Raw genomic sequence first — 26219 nt, forward strand, 5'->3', positions numbered from 1 at the left:
AACAACCCACATACAATCACAAAGAACAAGGCTGAGAATAACACTACAGCAAGTAATTAAAAACAATTCTGCTCCCTTGGAAACCGTCCTCTGCCTCCCGTCACCCTGGCCTGTATGTCTTGGCAATGTCGGTTTGCTGGCTGCCCTTCCTGCCAGCTCACTTTGGCTGGCTTTGGCACATGTGCAGCTGGCAGTCTTTGTCCCTATTACTGAGCTCCTCTTCAGAGCTGCCAGGCTTTGGTCAAAGGCTACAGGGGGCACTTTGAAGCCCTTCCAAACATTAGGGCTTATGGTTGGGAGGTCAGTTTATTATGATGTGCACTTAATCCACTTTTTTTCCCCTGACCTGATGTATCCTAGGTGATTTATAATTTTATTTCAGAATAGGGGTAAAAAGAAAAACTTTTTTTTACCTGCTTGAGAAGAGTGCAAACTCTACCTTTGTTCCTATGTCATGCATTCCTATATATCTCCAAGAGGAATAAGGCAGGTATATATATCAAATAGATATAATTTTAGCTAAAGCTACTTCCTGAAACATTTAGTCAGAGATGATTAAAACCAAACGGCCAGAATATCCTGTTGTACATGGAGTTTCCTATTTGCAAGCTGGTTTACAAATGTTGTTTTAATGTTGTTTTCCACAGGATCTTAGTCAGTTGTTTGGAAAATAAACCAGCAACTATTCTCTATAAATAACACAATCTGCCCTATTCTCCACTGCTGGCTATGGCCCAAATATAAACCCTTTAGGACTGGGAAGGGGAGAAAATTCTCTCATGGTGTTGCTCTCAGAATCTGACTCAGATGGAAAATTGAACTGGTGATTGCTGTAGCATTCAGCTAACTCCTTCCCTTTTGTCCATTTTCCTTCTAGTGTCAGAACCCAGTGAACAATGTGGTTCTCCAAAAGCAGGAATGCTGAGGACTACTGGATGTCAATGCTGCAAAGCCTTCTTTCTGCCCCACCCTCCCAATTACACAAAAGTACAACCTCCTGTTTGTTAGAATTGTCTTCCTCCACTCCTGAACACAAGCCCCTTTCCTCCTTGAGGGATGCAGGCTTGATTGTGTGCGTTTGTCAACATATTCATCAATGAAATGTTTATAAGTTCTCTACAAATATTATCTGGTCAATTCTGAAAATACTTCAGATGGGTTTTCATCTGAGCATGCTTTATAAGGGTTCTTCTATGATCCAAAGCAATTTTCAGACATCCTCATCACTGATCAAATCTGGGGTAAATTTCCAGTCTATTCCATCACACATTTACAGTCTATAGGTTAGGCCTGATTTTCACAGTATGGGGGAAGATTGTACACAATTGAGCCACTTTGGAAAGCTTTTATAGTTTTTTTTTTTTTTTTTGTACCAAAACAGGAGGTCACTGTTAGCGAATGACTTTTATCAATGGCATTCTCGCTTCTCTGTTACCACAACAGGACCCTACATATTTTTTCAATAATAGTTTTTTTCATAATTTGTTGTATAAGTTTTTTTGGTATAAATAATATTGTAAACTTCTTGAAAATAGTGACTTCTTTAATTTTTATTTCCATAATGCTTAATGCACAGGAGACACGTAAATTCTTATTGAAGGGTTAGATGAAAACCAAAACAGCATAGAAACCCCAAGTAAGAGCCACATGACATGAAACTACAAGTCTTCCCAAATCAAAACAAACTTATCTATGGTTCTCTCATGTACTTCACTGTGCCAACTTTATTGTAAAGCCTATCTGTTTTAAGAATGACTATAATTGCATTTTCTGTTCTCAAAAGATTTTCTCATTACTTACAAGAAGCTGCCCTAAGCTTCTCAGCACACTGTGAATTATCTTTGTTTAGTCCTCTGGCATCTTCTTGAGGATCCCTCCTTTGAGGAACAATTGCTAGTAGTTCTAAACTGGAGAGATGATTAAAAACAACAACAACACCCGGCTGAAGTATAAAATAATTGATGGGATGACTACCTCCAAGATTGGTTGTGATGGGGAGGGGAGAAAGCTGGAATTTTTAGAAAACTTAATTGTATTCTTTTACAAGATTTAGCAAGCTGACAAATGGCATCATTATAGCAGAGTGTTGCATTGAGCTCCATTCACCCTTTAGAGCTGGCTAAGAGCCCTCTGTAGACAATGGGCTGCATATAAGAAATGCACAGATGAGTTTAATCATAGGAGCTGCATCTGGCCCAAGCAGAAATCTCTTTCACAGTAATTGGCATATAGTTAGGACTGGAGCAGCAGATGTTGCTTTGCAGTTTGAAGAATCTGATCTACAATCCATTGAAAACATGAGCCTTAACTGCAATGGTTGGACCTTCAGTACATGACCCATTCAAATAGATTCTGAAGTTCTGGTCCTCTTTCAGGTTAGCCCACATATCTCTAGCAAGACAGGAATCTGTGGTAATGTGTTGCTCTTGGCCTTCAGGGCTTTTCAACAAAACAAATTTGACAGACAAAGCTTACTTCTATGTAAATGTGGGTAGGGCAAGGGAGATGTGGCTGGATTATCCCCTCTTCATCTCTGAATGAATAAAAACTGAGTTCAGACAAAAATAACACATTTCCTGCAGCACATTGGTTTTCTTCTCTCATTTAGGAAATGAACCAAACAAGTGGCAACAGAAAGTTTTCTTTGCTTTGGGGCAGTAAGTAGGATTCCAAAGTGTTAACCTCACTGCGACAGAACCATGGGGTCAGTATTAAGGGAAAGAATCACAGAAAGCTTTCATACAGCCGACCTGCCAATGGCTGGCAAAGCTTCTTATGCCCACATCTGAGCAAGTTAGAGATCATTTATCCAGAAGACTGGTGTCAGACTCTAAAATCCTCCCACCTCCCCACTAAAGTGATGCCTTCAGTATTCTCTCCCCAATTCATTAGAGCTATTAAAGTTTATTTTGATAAACAAGAGTAAACTATCTGAAAAATAAATGAATAAATCTTAACTAATGGACATAATAAGCAATCAAATTCTCTCATCCAACTCTTCAAAACTTTTTACTTCTCTATTTATAATTTTTGCTTAAATTTTTCCCCCAGAACTGATCATCCTTATTCTATAAATGAGGTCCTATAGACCAAACATGTTAAGTGATTATCTCATGACCACACAGAAAACTAGGAGCCAAACCAGATCAATAACTATATGTTTCCAATCAAGTGTTTTTCTAACTTCTTCCTCATTTCCCTCACCCAAAATAATCAACTTTCTCACAAGTTACAGATATCACATGTTTTATTCTATGTATTTCATAGGTTTCTTTCTTTAAGATGACAGATTTGAAAATGGCAAAAATAAAGTGAACATTCTAGGACCTATATAACTTAAGTTCTTTGTTTCACTCCATTTCTTGCTCCCCTCCCTTCTTCCTCCCTACCTCCCTGTTCCCAAATATCCGCCCTTTGCCTATCAACTACTATGCATTGGTCAGGTCTTCTGATCAATTAACAATATTTTTTTGCTGCTAGGGAATGATAAGATGGGAATTTTTATAATAGACATTGATAATCAAAGAATTATGAGAGGAGCAGCAAAGATACCATTAAGCCCAAAAGATTCTTCCTCTCTTAGAAATGGTGATTTCACTGTAGAATAAAATAAAGCAGATGGTGAGAACACACGCAGAACTAATAATTGATAAATGATAACAGCATCTTGTATTGTGACACTGATTTCCAAAAAGGCATGTTAGCAGAACTTCAAGTGGAATAAGAAGGTAGAGGGAGCACTCCCGGGATGGGGAGTAAGAAGGTACCTGGGAGCAGTTGAGGGATACAGTTTCAGAAAGAATACCAATCAACCAACCAATTCTTAGATAGGTATCTTAACTTTTTCTACTTTTAGTGATAATAAAATGACCTTATCTGACCACTCTGTGTGTCTCTTCATAACTTTTTCTATGCTTTGATACTGGCACTAGACCACCTATACTGAGAATGACCAGGTCATCTCTTTGGTTTCCAATCACAAGGCTGATCTCCTTGAAGCCATTTCTCCACTAATCAAGTCTTCTCATATAGGAGTGCAAAGGCCGAAGTTGCCCCCGAATCACTTGGAAAATATATTGCCTTCAGTTTTGCTCCAGTTCTAAATAGATCAGATGACAGTGAAGAGCGAATGAGCTATTACTCTTTGTATCTCTCTTTTACTCAATGCCTGATGGCTTGTCAACATCTACCACTATAATGTAAATTCTATGGGGGCAGAAACATATCTCTCTTGCATTTTGTTTTATTCCCAGCATATAGCACAATGCCTATCAGAGAGAATGAAAGAATAAATGAGGAAATGAATGAATGACCAAGGGGGAAAAAAAAACACAAATGAAATGTTCAATGGGAGGATCTATAAGGATCTGAGTCATTCATTCATTTATTCACATCTATGTGCCCTTCTACTTGGATAAACATTTTTCCTTTCTGTTGGGAATCATAGTTTTGTGACCAAGCATTGGCTTTCATCATGTAGATGTAGAGGTTTCTTCCTCCAAAAGACCCAAAGGCCAATCTCGCATGAAAAGCAATCTGTGAGCTTGCTGATGGCTTTTGATCACTTCCAGCTACACCACTGGGCTTCTTATTTTGGTAAAATATGCCTTTCCTAAATCATTGTGACAAGCCCACAGTGAACGTTTGCTGCTGACAAAGGATCAGATTCCAAGACAGAGAGGGACTATGCGGAGCAGGAGGAGAACATTTGCATCTCAGGATCAAAGCCAATGGACTGTAACCACACAGTCAACCTAATCCACTGAGGGGGACAGAGATCACCTCCAGAGAGGAGATTTTCCTTCCCTGACAAGGTTAGGACAGCAGGTGCATGAAAGTGCACAAGGACACAACCATAGGAGGAAAACCAGCCTGGAAATTAGACAATGGTTATGGAATATTTGATTACCATATATCAAATTTAGCTGGCCAGAACATTTATTTTATTATTTATTTGTACACTTTCTCTTGTTCTTACAGAAAAGATCTAAATTGGGTGTGCTAGAAAATATTTTTATCAGGAGTTAAAAACTATATCTGTTATTATAGGAAGATTAACGAGTGGATTGTTTGAAATGTATTTGTGTTTTAGAATGTTTTTGCATTCATATTTCATTTGGACATCTTTTCTGTTATAGGAGTCCATGACATTACAGAATGAAGCCACATTCTGATTCTGATTTTGAAGACCTAACCTAATTAGAACTCTTCTTTATTTACACACATTTCAAAATTTTTCACACACAATTATTAGCCCAAGATTTGCCATCAGTTTTAATATCTCAGTAAATTAGAAGGTAATTAAGTATTTTGGTTAAAGAAAAAGTGTGGTTTTAAAAAATGAATGAGGAGGAAAAAAATAATGTGTATATTTACTAAGTTAACAGTGGAAAATATTTTTAAGCAATAGTTGATTTTATGGAACCAGTATTGTGAAGTGTTTACTTTTTTTATTTTTTAAAAAGATTTTATTTATTTATTCATGAGAGACACAGAGAGAGAGAGAGAGAGAGAGAGAGAGAGAGGCAGAGAGAGAAGCAGGCTCCATGCAGGGAGCCTGATGTGGGACTCAATCCCGGGACCCCAGGACCACGCCTGGGCCAAAGGCAGGCAATAAACTGCTGAGCCACCCAGGGATCCCCTTGTGAATTGTTGATACCAATTTGGATCAACCGTTGGTTCAATTTCTGCACACAGATGAAATAGTCACTTTGTACCACATACCAGACTTGGTATAAACCATTCAATTTTTATGGATGTCAATATGACCTTCACTTCATAAGTAAAAATATGAAAAAACAAATATACAGAGAAAAAAATAAATCACATTCTCATAAAATTATCAAACATTCAACAGTTTTCATAATTTTGCCTCACTTGTTTTATCTTTTCTCCCTCCATTTTTTCTGAAGTATTTTATAATAAATCCCTGTAACATGTCCTTTTACCATTATATACTTTAATGCACATTTATAAAAAATATGGAAAATTTCTTATGTAACTGTAATCCTGTTATCATCCATTCAGTGTCACCTAATGGTCTATATTAAAATTCCTCTAGGTAAATACTCCTCAATCTTATTTGAATTTAAAACTTTTGGGAAAAAGGAATTTAAAATAAAAACAAAAATGCCTTCTTACCAACATAAAAATTACTGAACTTATATTTTTTAAAAACCCCATTCATTTGAAAAGACTGTGAAATTTGTTTTATAAGCACTATCTATTATGCACTGAGTTCAGGTTTGAAACCACATAGCTTTTTTAATAGTGTAAATATTTGCATGACAAATTGAATGTCATTTATATCAGTATCCAGACTACTTCTCCATTTTTCTCATATTTGCCTCATATAAAGTCATGTTTGTTTTCACAAACCTTTGAAAATAATCCACTGACATCACTGGTGTGTTAACTTCTGAGAAGGAACTGAAGCCACCCTTTCCAGCCCTATCTTCCTGCTTGTTCATGTTTGGCACTATCTACCATGGGAATAATATAGCATTCCAGTAAAACATGGAACTATAAGAAATGCCAAGACAGGTCAAAAAATATGGAGACAACTTGCCTGGTCTTTTTTGGTGTCATTTCCAGTAGTCCTAAGCTTAAAAGTAGGCTTTTAGCTCTGCAAACTGGCATCAAAGAGAGACTGCCAAGATTAACAGCTTCTCTTCAAATAAACCAGAAAGCTTCTGAAGATTCAAAGTAGCAGCATCAGCAAAAGCTTAGTGTGCCAAGCTTATTATACAATACAGTTCCTGCTTTCCAGAAGTTAGAGTCCTATGCAAGTTTTCATTATGACTACATTGAGATTTGTGTAGCTAGGAGGAACCCACTCTTACTCTCCAAAGGATGAAAACTACTGGGAAAGGGTAATCTCCATTTTCAGCTCTGCATTTCTGAAATTTGGTAGGCTAATAAAGTAAAAAGGTAGAAACTCTTTAGTGTTGAGATTTAGATATTGTGAAATCTACCCTTTAGAAAATCTTTTATAATAAAATGTGTACTTATTTAGGATATTGGTTTATTTTTAGACTTGTGTGAAGAGCCCACACCTGTAGTTGGCCTTTGCCACATTCATTCAATATTTACTTTGTTCCTATTTTATACAGTAATATAAAGCATGTCCTAAGTCTACAAATCTAGATAAGCAAAGTCCTTGATCTCAAATGGCATACAGTCAATTATGAAATACAACTGACTTAAACAATGGTCACAGAATAATAGAAGCAGCTAAACCCTGTCTAGCTTCTCACTGTCTTGCCTCATCTTTGTTGTTACCCTGATTCCACACTGCTACCTGACTATGAAAACCTGTCTTTTCACTCAATGCCTGGTCATGCTCTTTGTATAGTGTCTGACATTTATTTTTAGTCCTATCCTTCCTGGTCCTGGCTTACTGTTCTGTCTCTGCAAGTCACTTCCACCTACAGTCTAGACATGAACCATTTGAAGTCACTTTTAATTCTGTGATTTACAAATTTGTAAAAGCATGGGGGAGGACCAATAGAGGCATATGTCTTACATAAAAGTTAGAGTCTGGATATAGTTCTTTGCTGCAGAAGTCTTCATGGATCAAGTTTGCAAAACAATATCCAGTAAAATGGGAAAATGTTTAAAAGTTTCCAAATAAGAATTTAGAAAATAATTAATAGCATTAAAGTCCCTATTAAAATGGACTTTAAAATGGATGAGAAAATTCCAGCACCAGAAAAGCATTGCACATCTTATCTGTGTCAATGAACCTAACTGAGGGAGCAGTCTATACATTTTTGCTTGCAATTAGCCTTAACACAAGGGCTTAATGCTTAAAAGCCAATATTCACCATCACTAATTATTAATATTTCTGTTCATCATTGCTATTAGAGTTGTGACATTTTCCTGCTAAATGTGGTTTTGTTCCTCTCTTGGCTTTTCTTACTATGTCCATTGGAAAGAAAAGAATAAAAGTGGATCAACGTGGCTAAGTGAAATAAGTTAGAGAAGGAAAGATAAATACCATATGATTTCACTTATACACGGAATCTAAAAACCAAATGAATAAAACAAAGAACAAAAAAAGACCCATAAATACAGAGAACAGACCGATGATTGCCAGATGGAAGGGGAGCAAGGACATGGACAAAATGAGTGAAGGAGAGTAGAAGATACAGGCTACTAGTCATGGAATGAGTAAGTCATAGGAATTTAGCATTGGGAATATAGTCAATAATAGTGTAATAGTGTTGTATGGTGATGGTAGCCACACTTGTGGTGAGTATAGCATAAATATAAACTTGTCAAATCACTATGTAGTACACCTGAAACTAATGTAACTGGTCATCAGCTATACTCATATTTAAAATAAAAAAAAGAAATTCTGTAATATGCTATGATATGGATGAAACTTAAGGACATTTATGGCTAAGTGAACTTAAGGACATTATAGCTAAGTGAAATAAGCCAGTCATAAAAAGACAAATACTGTATGATTCCACTTATATGAAGTAGTGAGAGTAGTCAAAAGTCAAAATCATAAAGACAGAAAGTAGAATGGTAGTTACAAAGGTCCAGGGGGAAGGGATAATGAAAAATTATTATTTAATGGGCAAAGTTTCCGTTTTATAAAAAGAGGAAAAGAGCCGTAGAGATGGATGGTGTTGACCGTTGCACAGCAGCATAAATGTATTTAATACAGTGGAACTGTATACTTAAAATAGTTAAGGTGGTAAATTTTATGTATATTTTTACAATAAAAATTGAAAAAGAAAAAATATATCCATGTTAAAACTTAGTAGTTGGTATATGACTAATATTTTTCATTGGAGTTCAGTTGTCTAGCTCTAGCTCACATTCAAATGAGTCTAGAATCTCCTGATCATTCCCAAGTTTAAGAGTAACACTTTGGTAAAATGTTAATGAAGAACGTTCAGATCATTTTAACTCGGGCTATACAACGAGGGTTTATTGTTTTACTTAAGAGGCACTACATAAGTAATGAAAATTGTGCTTGAATTTTTACAAGAAGGAGAAGGGAAAGAGGAATGTGGCAAAGGTGGAAATAATTGCTAATGAAGAGTTGATTACTATTCCTTTTTTTTTCACGGTGCATAATACAGTTGAAGGAAAAACTGTGGCTATCATTTCCAATCTTCTGATCTTAACTTCTTTCCATAGGTGACCAATTTTAAAAGCAGAAACTTCCAACAGTTTCTATAACACACTGAAGTGTTTTTGTGGGCTAGAAGCTAGCAGGAGCCCAACCAAGTGTTAAGAAATCATTCTTCTAATTTGAGGCCTCTGGTTGCTCACTGCAGCATGGGTGCAGAAGCCAAGCCAAACAACAGTGAATTTTACTGGAGAAGAAACAACTTTTCAGATTTTAAAATTAGATCATAAGTTTTAAATTAAGAATATCATCCAACTTCTAGAAATTATTACTAACATCTATTTTTTATGAAAATATAAAATTGGAAGGAAAAGAAAAATGTCCCCTTCTTAGCTTAGTGGAAAGGGATCCTGGCGTGGTGTATCAGTGCTGCGCATTCATCCAAGCCCTTTGCTCATCCTGGAGATAAGACTGTGACAGAAGTTCCACTGATCCAACAGAGTTCTCTGTTCAAAATCTGTTACCCATTCATCTGAACAAATGAACTTGCTACTTACTCTCCTGGGTAACAGAAAAGAACTTTAAGAGGTTTAAGAACTCAAAACCCCAACTATTTTGTTCTGAACACATAGGCTCCCACAGAAGAGTGCTTTCTAGATAATGCCTCATTGAGTGCCAGTATACTTAAATCATCCATAAATATTATAATGACAGTTGAAAGAAAATTGTCAATCCTTAATTTTCTATCAGCTTGCTCTGTCCAGCAGTCATAATATCTCTGTGAGTTATGTTGCCACTAAAAAAATTACTACTAAGAACTCAAAAATATTGTCCAACTTGCTTCTCAGAAGATGATCAATGATGAGTATCTGTGAAGAGACATGGTCTGCCAATTAGAATGTTTTGTGAGGTCTTCACTAAACATTCAAAGTTCCCATCCCTGATTTTTGTCAAAGAAAAACTGGATGACGTTTAGAGTTACAAGCTGATAGATATTTGGAAACTAGGGTTTATTTACTTGAGGTATTTTTTTATTTCTTTGCATACAAAAGTCTTTACTTGGATATTTTCTATTATGATTTGCATAATCATACATAAATTGTTTAAGAGTCATACAAAATTTTTTATTACATAAGAATTATTTAAGAATTATATAAATATAATTATTTAAGAATTATATAAATATTATTATTTAAGTTAACTGTATAAGAATAAATTAAGTTAGATCATTTTACTCCAATCAGGATTACAGCTATATGCACCAAATAACCAGCTCAAATACTTATTTAGAAGTGAGAGATTCAGTTGAAAAACACTGCCTGGCTGTGAAGAGGACCTTGATGCTCTAATAAATAGGCTGTTAGGGTGAGTTCCAAAATGGTGTCACATGCCACGGCCAATCAGAGAATGAATGGGTTTGACCAGGATTACAGCTGGGCAGTAGATAGTGCTGGGAGGCTGCAGAAAGGTCAAAGAAGCAGGATATGCCTAAAAATGTTTGTCCTTGTTCCTTCTTCTTTAAACACCTTGTCCCTTACTTCCTCTCTTCAGTCACCTTGACCTCCTCACTAAAGTTGGCTGCTAGGAATTGTGCTGGTTTCTTGGCAACCACCCAGTCTTTTCTATCCCATAGCCATGTTCTGGATGTTTTCCCTCTGCCCTGCAGTTCCCTGCCCTAGCTTCCACAGCTTCAAGTCTTCAGCTCCACAGTGATGTCTTCTAGCTTTCCCCTGTACTCTGGGGGGGGGGGGGGGGGGGGGGAGAGAGATACTTTTAAATAAATAAAACTGTATGTATTTGCACTGTTAAATTCTTTTTTAAGATTTTATTTATTCATGAGAAACACATACGGGGGGGGGGAGAGAGAGAGAGAGAGAGAGAGAGAGAGAGAAGGAAGCAGAGACACAGGCAGAGGGAGAAGCAGATTCCACACAGGGAGCCTGATGTGGGACTCGATCCCAGGCCTCTGGGATCACACCCTGGACTGAAGGAGGCGCTAAGCCGCTGAGCCTCCCAGGGATCCCTTGCACTGTTCAATTCTGATTTTTGTTTACTCCCATCTCTGGAAATGCCTAAACTATTTTTGCCCCAATTGTAAACTAGTTTTTACCTGCCACTGTAAGTCTCACTCTAATTTTTGTGGTGGTTTTTGGTTTTCGTAATTCAATCCCCCAAGCCTTCTTGATTACCCTGATGAGTTCTTATTTTCTGCCTCCTCTTCATGCATCATTTTTACTTCTACATCATGTCCGTGGGGTTGTGGAAACAACTGACAATGTGGATGCCCTAAATCAATTGGTTCAACCTGGATCACTGGCAAGTTACCTTAAACAGTGACTTTATTTCTCCTTCTTTTAGATTTTTCATTTGTCCAATGGATGAGTCAGAACAGATGATCTCTAAAGTTTTACCCCCAAATTTCCATGACTCTATAACTACTCCTATTCCTCTTGCTCCTCTTGCAGCTCAGTTTTTAATGTTCATTTGGTGACAACTCCATCCTCCTCCCAACCTCTCCCCTGAGATACTGAATACCATTCATCAGGCTGTAATTAATTTAATTTAGATGTCATCTCTTTAAAAGTGTTCTTGAGGGAATAGAATGTGGCCTACTATGTAACTTATCCAAGGATAGATTCCATCAGGGTTAGTTCTATCTCCTTGTATTGATTCCTAAAAGTTCCAGTAGGGCCCTCCCTGGACAGCCATTGCTGCTCCAACATTTCTGTCACATGTATCATCCAGCTTTTTAGGTAACATAGGTTTTCCAACAGAGCATTTTAAAATACCTTGAAGGAGCCCTAGAAATGCAACTTAATATAGATGCAGTCTATGAAGTGAGCTGTCATCATAAGGGAATAAATAACTTCTGCAAGCAAAGTGGCTACATGAAGAAACAAAGGTTACAAATACCTTTGTCAACCTCATCAAGGAAAACAGTCATATTTGTCCCTACAAACACAAGGAAACTCCAAAATTAGAACTCTACCCATGAATACACATATATACTTGTATAGGCGTGAAGAATGATCAGTAGGAAAGAATGATATTTCTTTGCCAAGTTACAGTTTGTAAAGACAAACAAGATTGGGCCACAGAGCCATCATTTATAATATTTGCTGAAGATGTAAGTTAAAAATCTTACCAGTTTTTCCTCTCTCTTCATTTTATAACTTAGGACCAACATAGTAGACAATGCTTTCTGTGTTTTACTCATTATTTTGGAAAAAAACAATTTTTGACAAATAACTTTTTAAAACTAACCAAAATCACTGCTTCCTATATACTACCAATAATTTCTGCTCTTAGAAAGAAATGAAATACAGTAAGAATAACTAAATAACATAAATTTCTCCTTAAGATATAAGAAATGTAAAATTCTTCTTCAAACATAAACAAAGGTGCTATTTTGAACTCAAAAAAACCTTTAATATTTTATTCCTTATAGCATAAATATGAACACTTTGGGCACTTCCCTTTCATACTCTAACCATGAAGAGACAATAAATACACTTAATGCTTCTGGAAACCACAATAAGATGAGAGTGAATGAGGAGGAACAAAATGTCACATAGTTCAACTTTGAATGCCATTAATATAGACTACGTATTTACTCACATGACACTAACCAGTCCGGAGAGCTTGCTTTGACATTAAATTAGAGATTTTAAAGGCTACTTCAGATAAAGGTGATAATAAATAAAGACAGAGTGGTAATAATGTGGATAAAAATGTGCTTGAATTTACCATTACACTGATGGATGGATTCTATTTTTGCTGGGAACATTCATAACACTATTTCTGTCCAGATAGTATAGGAATAGAATTCTATAGCTGTGTACCAGCTGTTCTTAAATTATATACTGTGCATCGATAGCTCTTGAGGTCTTATTAAAACACGGATTACTGGGCCCCACTTTCAGAATTTTTAATTCAGTAGCTAGTACTGCTCACCCAGGAACCCCACTTTGAGAACTGCTGCTGTATAGGATACCGAAAAGCCACTTAATTTATCCCCCTGCCCTTGCACAGGAGATGGTGAACAAACCAGGAGGCATGACTTATGACAACTGGGCCCCAATTATATTCATTACATCATTAATGATCTAATTTTAAAAGCAGCCATGGGTCACAGGTCAGGGACCTTATGGGCAATATGAAGAACTGTCTGAATGTTCGTTCCTGGTCACAGGATCAGATAATAGATTGTCAATAGCAGGTCTGCCAGTGGGAGTTATGAGCTTCACCTCCCTCTCCCTGCCCATGGAGGCTCTTCAGGGAAGCTGTTACTCCTGGTGTCCTGTGGGTGCCACAGCTCTCCCAGCACTGCAGAGAGGAGACTTACGCCCGAGAGAGACTAAGTCTAAGTGATGGAAGGACAATGGGGGTGGGGGAGTCCATGGGAGATATTGGCAAACAATAGAATTTCAGGAAAAGTTGTGAGGAATGAAATGAGAGAACTATTACCATTGCTCATTTTCGAAATGCTATACAATGTTGGGAAAATCATTTCACCTACTTGAGTGTGTTTTCTAATTTGTAAACATGGCTGGGGAACATCTCCATTGCAGGAGATTTTGAAGATGAATGAGATAATAAATACATCTGTATTAAAAAATGCACTATAAGTCTAAAAGTTAACCTTTTCAAATATTCCCAGATATTAATATTTCAGTAGCTAAAGCATTGCCTAATTTCTCACTGATATTCTTCTATTCAATAAAATAGGCCCTTGACACTGTTAGAATAACACATTCATCTCTACTTCCTTCTAGGCTGGGGCACAAATGTATTTTTGTTTTAAAATTTTTTATCTTATTTTTTTTTTTAGATTTAAAGTATCTCCACACCCAACTTGGAACTTGAACTCACAAAACCTGAGGTCATGAGTTGTACACTCCACCAACTGAGACAGCCACGCACCCCCTAATTTTAAAAAGGTTTTAAATGTGCTTTGTAAACATTGGTCATTTTTTCTAAATGTTTCTACTTTATTATCGAGTGAAGTGTAGGACAACCAAGTATCTGGTGCTTTATTTTTACTTGACCTGTCATATTGATTATTCACTACTTGAACTTCTCTCAATTTTTGTACCATTCTTTCTGAATTAGTTCCTTCCTTGGATCACTCTTAGTTCCTCTACTTGTTTGTCTTCTACTACCCACACTTTTTTTTTTTTTTTACTACCCACACTTTAATTCGAACTTTGTATACTTTTGTTTTTAGCTCCAATTCTCATTCTCTAAACTATCTTTGGCAATCTTTTCCCATCTAGTATAGACTGTGTGTCTCTGTGCACTTAACAAATGCATATTTAAAGCCCTAACTTTCAGTGTGGCTATAGTTGGTAATGGTGAATCCAAGGAAATAATTAAGGTTAGATGAGGCAACAAGGGGAGGGGAGACCCTGATCTACTAGGATAGCAGTTATAGGAAGAGACACCAGAGAGCTTGCTCACTCTCCATGTTATACACGCAAAAAAGGCCCTATGATGACAGAGTGAGAAGGTGGCCATCTATAAGCCAGGAAGAGAGCCCTTAAACAGAAATAAAATTAAAAAAAAAAAAAAAAAAAAAAAAAAAAAAGAAGTCAAATTTCCCAGCACCTTAACCTTGGACTACCCAGCCTCTGGAGCTGTGAGAAAATAATTTGTTTAAACCATTTAGACTGTAGCATTTTGTGATGGCAGCTGGAGCATGCTACTGTACCATCTCTGGGTTGTAACTCCCAAACCTATGCTGACGAACAACATACTGAGGCTTCTTTCCTAAGCTCCAGTTATGTATGTAGTCATCAGTTTCCAAGACCTGAATGGCCACTGGTAAGCTCACACTCAACATTTCCAAACATAGACTGTTTTAGCTCCTCTCCAACCTGTACCTCTGAATGTGTTACGTATCTGGGTGACTCACTCATCACCCAGGCAAGAAAGTTGGAAATTGTTATTTCTTTATTGATGCCAGTCCTCTTCTAAGATACTTGAAGGTAAAAACCATGTCTTTGAGTTTATGTATCTCTAGAATGAGATTCAAAACCTGGCAGTTTTCAGGCACTGAAAAGTGAGTAAATAATGATTAGCTCTACTCTGCCACTTTGTCCACTCTACCCTATGCCTCTGAGTCAGCCAGACTGACTTGCCAGTTCTGATGAGAGCAAATTATGACACCTCCTTATACCATTCTCCAAGCACCCCTTTCTGCTAAACTCACTCCAAATACATTCTAATCACACCAGTCTTATAACCTAAACTTTGAAATATAACTATCTTTAGTTTTTGGTCTTGCATTTCTCCCTTTGGACTTACCAGCTTCTCTGTTTAATCTTGATTCCTCTGGCTTAACTTAGACCCTCTAAGGATTTTGACATGGAATTCAAACCCTGGATATTTCTGTTTTGAGCATCTTGTGGAAATTCTATAACTTTGCCTCTAGCTCTGGTCATAGAAGCCTGAGCAAGGTCACTCCAATCCTCTTTGAGGTGGGGAGTGAGTAGGCTTGTATACATTTTTTAATAATAATAATAATGATAATAATAATAGTATTTATTGAGTATCTGCATTTAGTGTTAAGCATTTTACATAGAGCTTCTCATTCATTTCTCATATTAATTCTAGATAGGAGATAGTTATTATTTCTATTTTGTCCATGAGGAGACTAAAGTTTAGGGACATATCTTACTGGAGGTCATACAGTTCATGAGTGACAAAACACAGATTGGAATCAAGTCAGAGTATTAAGCCCTATGCTTTGAGATTTTCCAATGATTAATTAGTAGATCAAATCTGAGTAGCAGATGTGTAGCGTGCACCCAGCTCAGGGTACATCCTGCCAATGCTGTGTCAGTTACTTACATAATAGAGTTCAGAGGTTGCTTGCTCAACTGTTCAGCAGTGGTCATTAAAATAAACACAGGGGTTAAGACTAGGAGCAAAAATGATCTCAGTGCTACAAGCCCATGTGGAATACAAAATTTATTCTTTCAGAGAAATAGGATTAGAAGAGACTAATTCTGTCACATATCAGAAGTGATTTAAGAAGCTTAATCACCCTTGGGCACGGGATAGTGCTTCCCTTAATGTTTTTCAAGAGGAACGTCATGGGCTGAGTCTTCTGTCCTAAGTGCAGCTGTGGAGCATATAAAATAATTTGCCTGCCATAAAAAGCACTTGTTTCTAATTGGAAATGTAATGGATTAACTGAATGCCACACATGTGACTCTTAGGAGTCCATTTAAAATAATAACCTATTTAGGAATAATCACTTAAAGTGTATCCTCTCTAAGCTGCTCCTGGAGGCAGGACACTTAAATTAGTTTAACAAGAGCGTTGTAAAAAGAAAATTTACAAACTGCTTGTTTTATCACTTTCTTTTACAGTTGGCTGTTCTTGCAAATGTACCAGTGTTATTAGGTTAATTTTGTTCTTTATCCTAATGTATTTAATAAGAGGAAGTGAAATTGTGTCTTAAAGAGACACTCATTCTCTTTGGTCAAACTTGGCAGTGATTACGCAGGATAGTTTCTCTAAGAGTAGGGTCAGCTCACCCTGGGGAAGTGAGTTGAGAGATCCCTTAACAAAACTCTTCTTCATATGAGCAACCATGTATTCAATGCCCTAATGTCACACTGCCTTTGCTCCATTAAAAACTCCTTTCCCTCTCCATCTAACCACCTTACTAGCAAATTAAAAAATATTGCATGGACAATGAGTTGCTATGTGCACACACGTTACTGAGTAAAGATCTCAGAGAATATTTACAAACTAAAGTACAACATATACATGGGGATTTAAAAATTATCTTAAGCAGCTTTGTTTACTTTTCATCTTATAAATAAAAGTTGCGTAGATATATTCAGTTAAACGTAAGCCAGTCCCCATGTAGCACTTCTATACACTATAGACAAAATGATAAGGCAAAAAATGACTGCTATGGGCTATCCAAAGATATAGACAAATTTTATTTAGTCTTAAAAAATGAAGATGAATTCAATTACTGTTCAAGCATTTTTATCAAATAAAAGACCACTTAGAGTGTCCTACAATCGGCTAGAATTTAGTGTAGGGGGTTCTTAGCCTGAAATCCATAAACTTTCCACCTGCCCTGCAAAGGCTTCATGAATTTTTATGTAAAAAAATTACCTTTTATTTCACTATCTCTAGCTGAAATTGATAAGTACCTTCAATTACTAAGATAGGAAAAAAACTGCAACACACCATTAGCAGTATCTATGGTTTTGTCACCAGTAAAAATTACAAATATTTTCATATCACATTACAGTTATGGCAAATATATTGAATTATTGTTATATTTATTTTGAAATTATGGTAGCTATTAAATGTATCACTTGAAAAAAATGTATCACTTGATCTTAATTATTAGTAAATAAGCATATATATTACTATTTGGATGAATCATATGAAATTGTCAATACTTGTACATTTTCTACCTAAAAAACTGACAGTTTCATATGATGCAGCCTAATATATCTTCATTTTGTTTTTAAAAAATATTTTAATGGGATCCTTGGGTGGCACAGCGGTTTGGCGCCTGCCTTTGGCCCAGGGCGCGATCCTGGAGACCCGGGATCGAATCCCACATCGGGCTCCCAGTGCATGGAGCCTGCTTCTCCCTCTGCCTATGTCTCTGCCTCTCTCTCTCTGTGACTAACATAAATAAAAAATTTAAAAAAAAATATTTTAATAACTGTATTTCAATAGAATTTCTTTGTTAATTTTATGTTTCCTTTTATGCTTTAAAAATATTTTTCTGAAGAGAATTCAAAGGCATCTCAAACTATTGGAGGGATTCACGGTACAAAAGTAGTTTAAGAATGCCAGTGGTTAAAGTCTCAGCTCTTAGTTCAGACACACGTTAATTTGACTCTTCGTTTTTTCACTTAATTAGCCATGTGACTTTGAGTTCGTTAATTTCCCTATGCCTCAATTTTGAGATCCAATAAAATCAAATGCAGAATATACCCTGATCTCCTCATAGAAGTCAGGGAGCTACTTCTTACTCAGTTGAATGATGCTCAATACATGTTATTACTACTACTCCTATTTCTATCATTATATTTGTTTTTTTGTTTAAAAAAAAAAAGATTGTGTGTGTGTGTGTGTGTGTGTGTGTGTGTGTGTGTGTATTTAAATGACTTCATAATAGGAGTTCCTGAGAGTCTCAGTTGGTTAAGCGTCTGCCTTCTTTCTGCTCAGGTCATGATCCTGAGGTCCTGGGATTGAGGCCTGCATTGGGCTCCTTGCTCAGCTGGGAGCCTGCTTTTCCCATTCCCTCTGTGCCTGCCATTCACTCTCTCTTTCTGTCAAGATGATGATAATGATGATGATGATAATAATAATAAAATGACTTCATAGTTGTTATGGGTTGAATTATGTCCCCCCTCCCCAAAGATAGGTTGGAGTCCTAAGCCCTTGAGAGTGTCTTAAGAACACTTGAGAATGTGACCTTATTTGGTCTTCAGAGAGGTAATCATATTAAAATGAGGTTATTAGGGTGGGCCCTGATCCACCCTAATAGAAATACACCTAGAAAGGGACAATGGAAAATGTGGACCCAGAGACAGACCTGCATAGAGGGAAGGCCACATGAAGACAAGATTGAGATGATGGATCTATAAGTCATGAATGCTAAAGACTGTAGGCTAACCAATAGAAGGCAGGAGGCAAGGACGGATTCTCTCACAGGTTTCAGAGGAAGACCACCTTGATTTCAGACTTTGAGTCTTCAGAACTGAAACAATACATTTCTGTTGTTTTAAGCCACTCAGTTTTTAGAATTTTGTTGCAGGAGTCCCAAGAAAGCAATAAAATAGCATTTTGAATTTTTATTTTTTGTGCACATCTTAGTACACCTTTGGAACACAGTGCAGTTTCATATACATGTATGTGTGTATATACATACACACACACACACACACACACACACAAATGCCATTCTTTGTGTATGGATCCTTAAGGCTCTTTTTAAATTCCTTAATGTGAATTAGAAATTGACAGTAAAAAACAGCTCATAAATGACTATGATTTTTAGAATAATAAAAAGGGAACATTTAAAGTACGAAGGGAACTGAATTATGTCGATGAGTAACCATAAAAAAGGCAACATATACCAATACTTTATTCCTCATTGCTTAGAGTAATACACTAATTTGTCATGAAACACTGCCCATTTAAAATGAGGTCTATGATCACTGTCTGTACAGAATGATGTCATTGAAAGGCCTTGCCTGGAAAAAGAAGCTGAAGAATCAATTTCTCTCTGTTCTAAAAGAGTAGCATTGTGATAAAATCGGTGTTTCGCCTCATATAGTGTTGTATTCTCTATGCTGTTCTAAAGGTCAGAAGGGGTTCCAGGGAATTACTTGTCACCTGTGGTGTTCCTTAAACAAAAGCCCTAAAACCTGAAAAAAGAAACCTGAAAGGAATTCTTTAGTGTAAGCTTTTAAGAAAACAATCATATGTCCTGATTTCTAAGATTTGCATCCATATTTAAAAATACATTTTATAATTTTCTGAAATGTGAATGTCATTGCCAAAGTAAGGCACATGTGGTCAGCTACTAATGTCTGAAGAATTTAGCTATAGGTGAAGGGAAAGCCTAGGCTGCTTGGGGCAAGATGTGAGTGTCCTCGAATTTAGCGAGACAAAAGTCAGGTATTCAAAACATAGTACTTCTCTACAGTTAGAAAAACAGTTATATTTATTTTCTTTTCTTTGGGACATAATGCTTTCCTTTTGAGGTTGTTTTGATGTTGTTTGAATGTAAATGAAGAAACAGCACATTAAAAAAAACACATAATAGCATTTATATTCACATTTTCCATCCAATTTTCAGTGCAAATAAAAATCAGATCCTTTTTCACTCAAATATTTCATGATGTGATATGCCCTGGTCTTGGTGAGAATTCATACAGGAATAAAGAAATGGTCACAAAATACTGAGAAAAAAATTGGTGGTCTCAATCATCAGTAGCTTAAGAAGTATTTGTATTTACTATTTTATTTAATTGATTTTATTTATTCTTGAGAGACACACAGAGAGAGAGAGAGAGGGGCAGAGACACAGGCAGAGGGAGAAGCAGGCTCCATGCAGGGAGCCCGACATGGGACTCGATCCCAGGTCTCCAGGATCACACCCTGGGCTGAAGGCGGTGCTAAACTGCTGAGCCACCTGGGCTACCCAAGAAGTATTTTTAAAGTCTTGTTATAGTGATAACTTCAAATTACTACCTTAAACATTCTAAAGGATTGCTGTTTTCTCTTACGACGGATCAACTTCCAAAGAAATCGCCCTTGTGATCTATATCATAAATCTAGGGAAAAAATGAAGCAATTGTTTTCAAACATTGGATTCTACAGAGCATGGACATGTGATTTCTTAGACAAGGGGAAGAGCACTGAACGGTCCAACTCCCTGTCGGATGGCAGTTTTTCAGGGCCCAGGGAGGAGAGGAAATCCAAACAGCCTGGAGATCTTACTGCTTGAGGATACCAAAATGTGAGTGGAGGAAAGCGTAGGCATGTCAAATGTGCCTGGCCAAGAACTGGAGCCCAGAGAGCTGCAGAAGAGGAGGCTTTAGAGATCAGAGGCCAAGGTCCTCAGTCTTGGGCCGAGAATGAATCTGCACATAGGCAAGGTGGAACTCCTGAAGACCGAGGAAACAAGCATAGGTCAAACAACCCCAAAGTCCCACAGAGCAGGCAATAGACTGTATTCCAAAGTGTTAGAGGAGGAATATCTGAAAATGCAAGAGACAGTGGGTAGCATCTTCAGTAAGAGTCTCACTTTAGTAAAGGAGCTAATAAACCCCTAAAGTAAAGGATGGGCCAAGCCCTTACTCTCAAAGCTTAAAAAGGATCACAGTTATTCCAAGTAACTTAACTGTGTGCTGCAGAAAAATCCAACGCTCTTTAAAGAACAAAATTCACTCAAAAATGTAAAATTCATATCTGAAAAACCACAAAGGTTATAGAGAAATAGAAAAACAGAACTCAAAAAAAAATCAATAAACAGACACAAATAGCAAAGATTATGAAATTATCAATCTTTTGAAACAGTGTATCATAAATATAAATATAGCCCATAGTGAAGCCTACGCACACTGTCCTGTTTGAAGTTGCAATTCTCCTCCCTTTAACCCAGTCCCTGCCCAGTTCTCCTATTCCACTTACCCTGATCTGTCTTTTCAGAACCCTTCATCTTCTAACAATATATGTAAAACTATTTTTTCATATTAGATTAATTTAAAATCTATTAAATGTACTTATTTAACCAATCTACCATCTGTTTTCCTCTGCTAAAATGTAAGCTGTGTGGGAACTAGGCCTTTCATCCATCTTGTTTACTGGGATAATCTGAAAGCCAATGATTTTGCCTGGCACATAGTAGGAGCACAAATAATATTGTTAGAAGAAAAGTTACTGATCATCATTTACATTTGCAAAATTGTTCTAGGTTTCTGGAAGCTACAAATTAATTAGCATCAATCTGGCCTCAGGTTCTTTGGCATGAACATTAGAATGTTTAGTTACACAAGCATATGGCTATAGAATTCAAACGTTTTCTCTTTAGAAATGCAAATTAAAAATCAGTTCAAGCCCATCTCTTCTTATTTTCCCTACCAATTTAAATATCACTTGAGTTGCCTCAGTAATGAGAGATTTGAAGAAATAATTTTGATGCATAAATAAAAATATTGTAGAAGTACTGATGTAAGTGGATCTCAAATGGAATAATTAAAAAAACTTTTCTTGTTTATACTCTTTCTTAAAAGAATTTTGGGATAAATGCAATAAAATCATATATACAATAAGACAATTATTATCAGGATTAGTAAAGGAGATATATGACACCAAAAGAAAGATTATCATCACAGAAAAATGGAAGATATTTTGAGAATGAAACATGGTTTGCTTTTAGACCATGGCAAAAAGGGAGAATAAATAATTACTCTTATTTTTAAAAGCAGTAACAACAGCAACAAAATGAAGTATATATCATTGTCTATAGAGGCAAACAAATTCCTGGCTTTAAATTCCATGCAAAATTTGTCACTCAGATTATGTATTTATAATATACAATTTACAATGCATAATGTAAGGAATATTATCCTCAAGCCCAATTTTATATAGAGTTTAGAAAATATTCTTTATATGCCTAGTTTTTGAGACAAATTTTAGAAATCAAAGCTCAAGAATAAATAGTAACTCACAGAGGGCATTCATATATGGAGGTATAATAATTTGCTGATGAGATACGTTGATGCCAGGATATGGTTATCTAAATCATCAAACGATTTTTCTCAAAATTCATATCAACAGTATTTTGACAGTAGTAGCCAATTAAAAGACAATTCAAAATTGAGCTCCCTAAAGAATGCAGATTTTTCTACAACATCAATAAGTTTTATGTGTAGGAAATAAAAGGCAAAGTCAGAAATCTGTTCTAAAAGGTGAAAAGACTGATTTGCAATCTAACCTTAAAGATAGGCTAACTTTCCTCTGCATGTGAGATACGAGATGGGGGCAAAAAAATAAGGCCCACTTTTTCTAAAATACACCTTTTAATTTGTTCAAATGACCAGGCACAATAGAGCCTTCGGGGTTGCTCCATGAACTCTGAGCAGATGTTCCTTTGGCAAATTTTAAAGGCAGGTGTTACCAATCAGTTGTACCATAAAACAATCATGACAAGACTTACACAGGATGTTAGGTTTTGAGTAACAATGCAGCCTGATGGACCAGCCAAAATGAGTAACTTGCTAAGGCTAACTCTAATGTAGCTAAATAGCTGAAGTAGCTATTATTTAATAGAATTAAAATTTTAGTATAAATCGGACAACTGCACACCAGGAGAATCCTTTTGAAGACCAGAGTTTGAGTATTTATTTTTTTAAATATTTTAAAATTCAGTTATTCATGAGAGACACAGAATGAGTGAGGCATAGACACAGGCAGGGGGAGAAGCAGGCTCCATGGAGGGAGCCCAATGGGGGACTTGATCCCCGGACTCCAGGATCACGCCCTGAGCTGAAGGCAGGCACCCAACCTCTGAGCCACCCAGGTGTCCCGAGTATTTATTTTATAAATAAATGTTACCTCACATTCTCTTGGGATTATGATTGGATTAAAACAAAGATTTTAAGAAAGTAATTATCAGTTAAAATATTATCTCTATATTATGTCTAGCAATAAGCAATCAGAAATTTAAACTAAAATGCTATTTACAATAGCCTCAAGATTATTAAATACTTCGAGATAAATCTGATATGTGTCAACCCTGTAGTAAAAAGTATAAAACTCTGAAAGAATTAGAGAAGAGTTAAATAAATGGAGAGAAACACAACATGTAGGTGTCAGAAGAACCCAATATTGCAGTTCTTCCCAGTCAGATTTATCAATTTAGTATAATCCCTGTCAAAATCCCAGAAGATATTTTTTGGAGAAATTCACAAGCTGATTCTAAAATTCTTATGAAAATGTAAAAGACCTAGGACAGTTAAAAAAAGTCTTTAAAAAGAATAATGAAGTAGGAGAATTTAAACTATCTGATTTAAGATAAAGTCAATATATAGAGATGCATCACATCTCTACTTACTAATAATGTAGCAGAAAGAGAAATTAAGAAAACAGTCCCACTTACAATGGTACCAAAAATAATATAATACTTATAAATAAACTTAACCAAGGAGGTAAAAGACCTATACTCTGAAAACCGTAAAATAATGAAAGAACTTGAAAAAAAAAAAAAAAAAGAACTTGAAGACGACACAAAGAAATGGAAAGATATTCCATGCTCATGGATTGCAACAATCAATATTGTTAAAATGTTCATACTACCCAAAGCAATCTACAGATTTAATGCAATTCCTGTCCAAATACCTATGGCATTTTTCACAAAACTAGAACACATAATCTTAAAATTTTCATGGAGTCACAAAAAGACCCCAAAGAGCCAAAGCAATCTTGAAAAAGAACAGAACTGGAGATATCACAATTCCAGATTTTAAGATATACTACAAAGCTAGAGTAATCAAAACAGTATCATCCTGGCACAAAAACAGACACATAGATGAGTGGAATGGAATGGAGATACCAGAAATAAACTATAATCATATGGCCAATTAATCTTTGACAAAACAAGAATATGCAGTAGGAAAAAGTCTTTTTTAACAAATGGTGTTGGGAAAACTGGACAGCAACATGAAAAGGAATGAAAGTGTATCACTTTCTCACACCATATACATACATAAACTTGAAATGTATTAAAACCTAAATATGAGCTCTGAAACCATAAAAATCTTAGAATACTGCATAGACAATATGTCTCCTGAGATATGTCTCCTGAGACAAGGAAAATAAAAGCAAAAATAAACTATTGGGAGTACCTCAAAATAAAAAGCTTTACATAGGAAATGAATCAACAAAACTAAACGACAGTCCACTGAATGGGGGAAGATATTTGCAAATGATATATCTGATAGAGAGTTTATATACAACATATACAAAGGACTTACACAAACAATAACAAAAACACAAGCAATCCAATTAAAAAATAGGCAGAAGACTTGAATAGACATTTTTCCAAAGAAAACATGCAAATGGCCAACAGACACATTGAAAAGGTGCTCAACGTCAATCATCATCAGGAAAATGCAAATAAAAACCACAATGAGATAGGACCTCCTGGCTGTCAGAATGGCTAAAATCCAAAACACAAGAAACAAATATTGGTGAGGATGTAGAGAGAAGGGAACTCTTGTGCACTGTTGGCAGAAATGCAAACTGATGCAGCTGCTGTGGAAAACAGTATGGAGGTTCCTCAAAAAATTAAAAATAGAATTGCCTTATAATTCAGGAATTGCACTACTGAGTATTGACTCAAAGAATATGAAAATACTAATTCAGAATGATACATGCACCCCTATTTATTGCATTATTTATAATAGACAAATTATAGAAACAACCAAAATATCCATCAATAGATGAATGGATAAAGAAGAGGTGGCATATAAATGCAATGGAATATTATGCAGCCATAAAAGAATGAAATGTTGCCATTTGCAACAATATGGATAGATCTAAAGAATATAATGTTAAGTAAAACAAGCCAGTCAGAGAAAGACAAATAACCATATGATTTCACTCATATGTGTAATTCAAGAAACAAAAGAAAGGAATGAAGAAAGTAAGAGACAAACCAAAAAATAGATTCTCAACTGTAGATAACTGATGGTTACCAGAGAGGAGGTGATGGGGGGATTAGGTAAATAGGTGAAGGGGATTAAGAGTACACTTATCATGATGAGCACTGAATAATGTATAGAATTGTTGAATCACTATATTGTACACCTGAAACTAATATAACACTGTATGTTAACTACACTGGAATATTTTTAAAAAGCAAACACACACACAATGAAGTCACAGTTAATCAAGAAATTGTGGTACAAATATATTAATGGAATGGAGTTCAGAAATAGATTCATGCATACATAGTCAACCATTTTTTAACAAAGGTAGGAAGTTAATTCAGGGAAGAAAACACTCTTAAATATCGTTGGCATGCTGGAATGTTTGGATATCCATATATAAAAAAATCAACTTGTATTCTTACATTGCATCATAAAAATTTATTTATAATGCATCACAGACTGAAACGTAAAACCTGAAATTATGAGGATCCCTGGGTGGCTCAGTGGTTTGGCCCCTGCCTTTGGCCCAGGGTGCTATCCTGGAGTGCTGGGATTGAGCCCTGTGTTGGGCTCCCAGCATGGAGCCTGCTTCTCCCTCTGCCTGTGTTTTTGCCTCTCTCTCTCTCTCTGTGTCTATCATGAATAAATAAATAAATAAATCTTAAAAAAAAAACCTTGAAATTATAAGATTTCTAAAGGAAAACAATGGAGAAAATATTTGTGATATTGGGTCAGGCAAAGCTTCAAAACATTGTCCAAAAAAGAAAAAGAAAATTGGAATTCATCAAAATTCAGAACTTCTTGTTTTAAAAGACAATGAGAATCGAAAGGACAAGCCACAGACTGAGAAAAAATATTTGCAAATCACATGTGCTAAAGGACTTGCATCCATAATCTACAAAGAGATCTCAAAACTCAT

General features: G+C 36.1%; 1 long non-coding RNA gene across 1 annotated transcript in view; it reads left to right on the top strand.

Moving 5' to 3' along the window:
• LOC112653617 (uncharacterized) overlaps nt 1-3336 on the top strand; it is a 93548-nt gene extending 90212 nt beyond the window's left edge. The window contains exon 11 of the long non-coding RNA XR_007409733.1: nt 878-3336. This is a non-coding gene — a long non-coding RNA (uncharacterized LOC112653617). The remainder of the gene's footprint in view (nt 1-877) is intronic.
• Nucleotides 3337-26219: the final 22883 nt, after the last annotated feature.

The sequence above is a fragment of the Canis lupus genome, chromosome 3, assembly GCF_003254725.2.
Source record: "Canis lupus dingo isolate Sandy chromosome 3, ASM325472v2, whole genome shotgun sequence".
Lineage (NCBI taxonomy): Eukaryota > Metazoa > Chordata > Mammalia > Carnivora > Canidae > Canis > Canis lupus.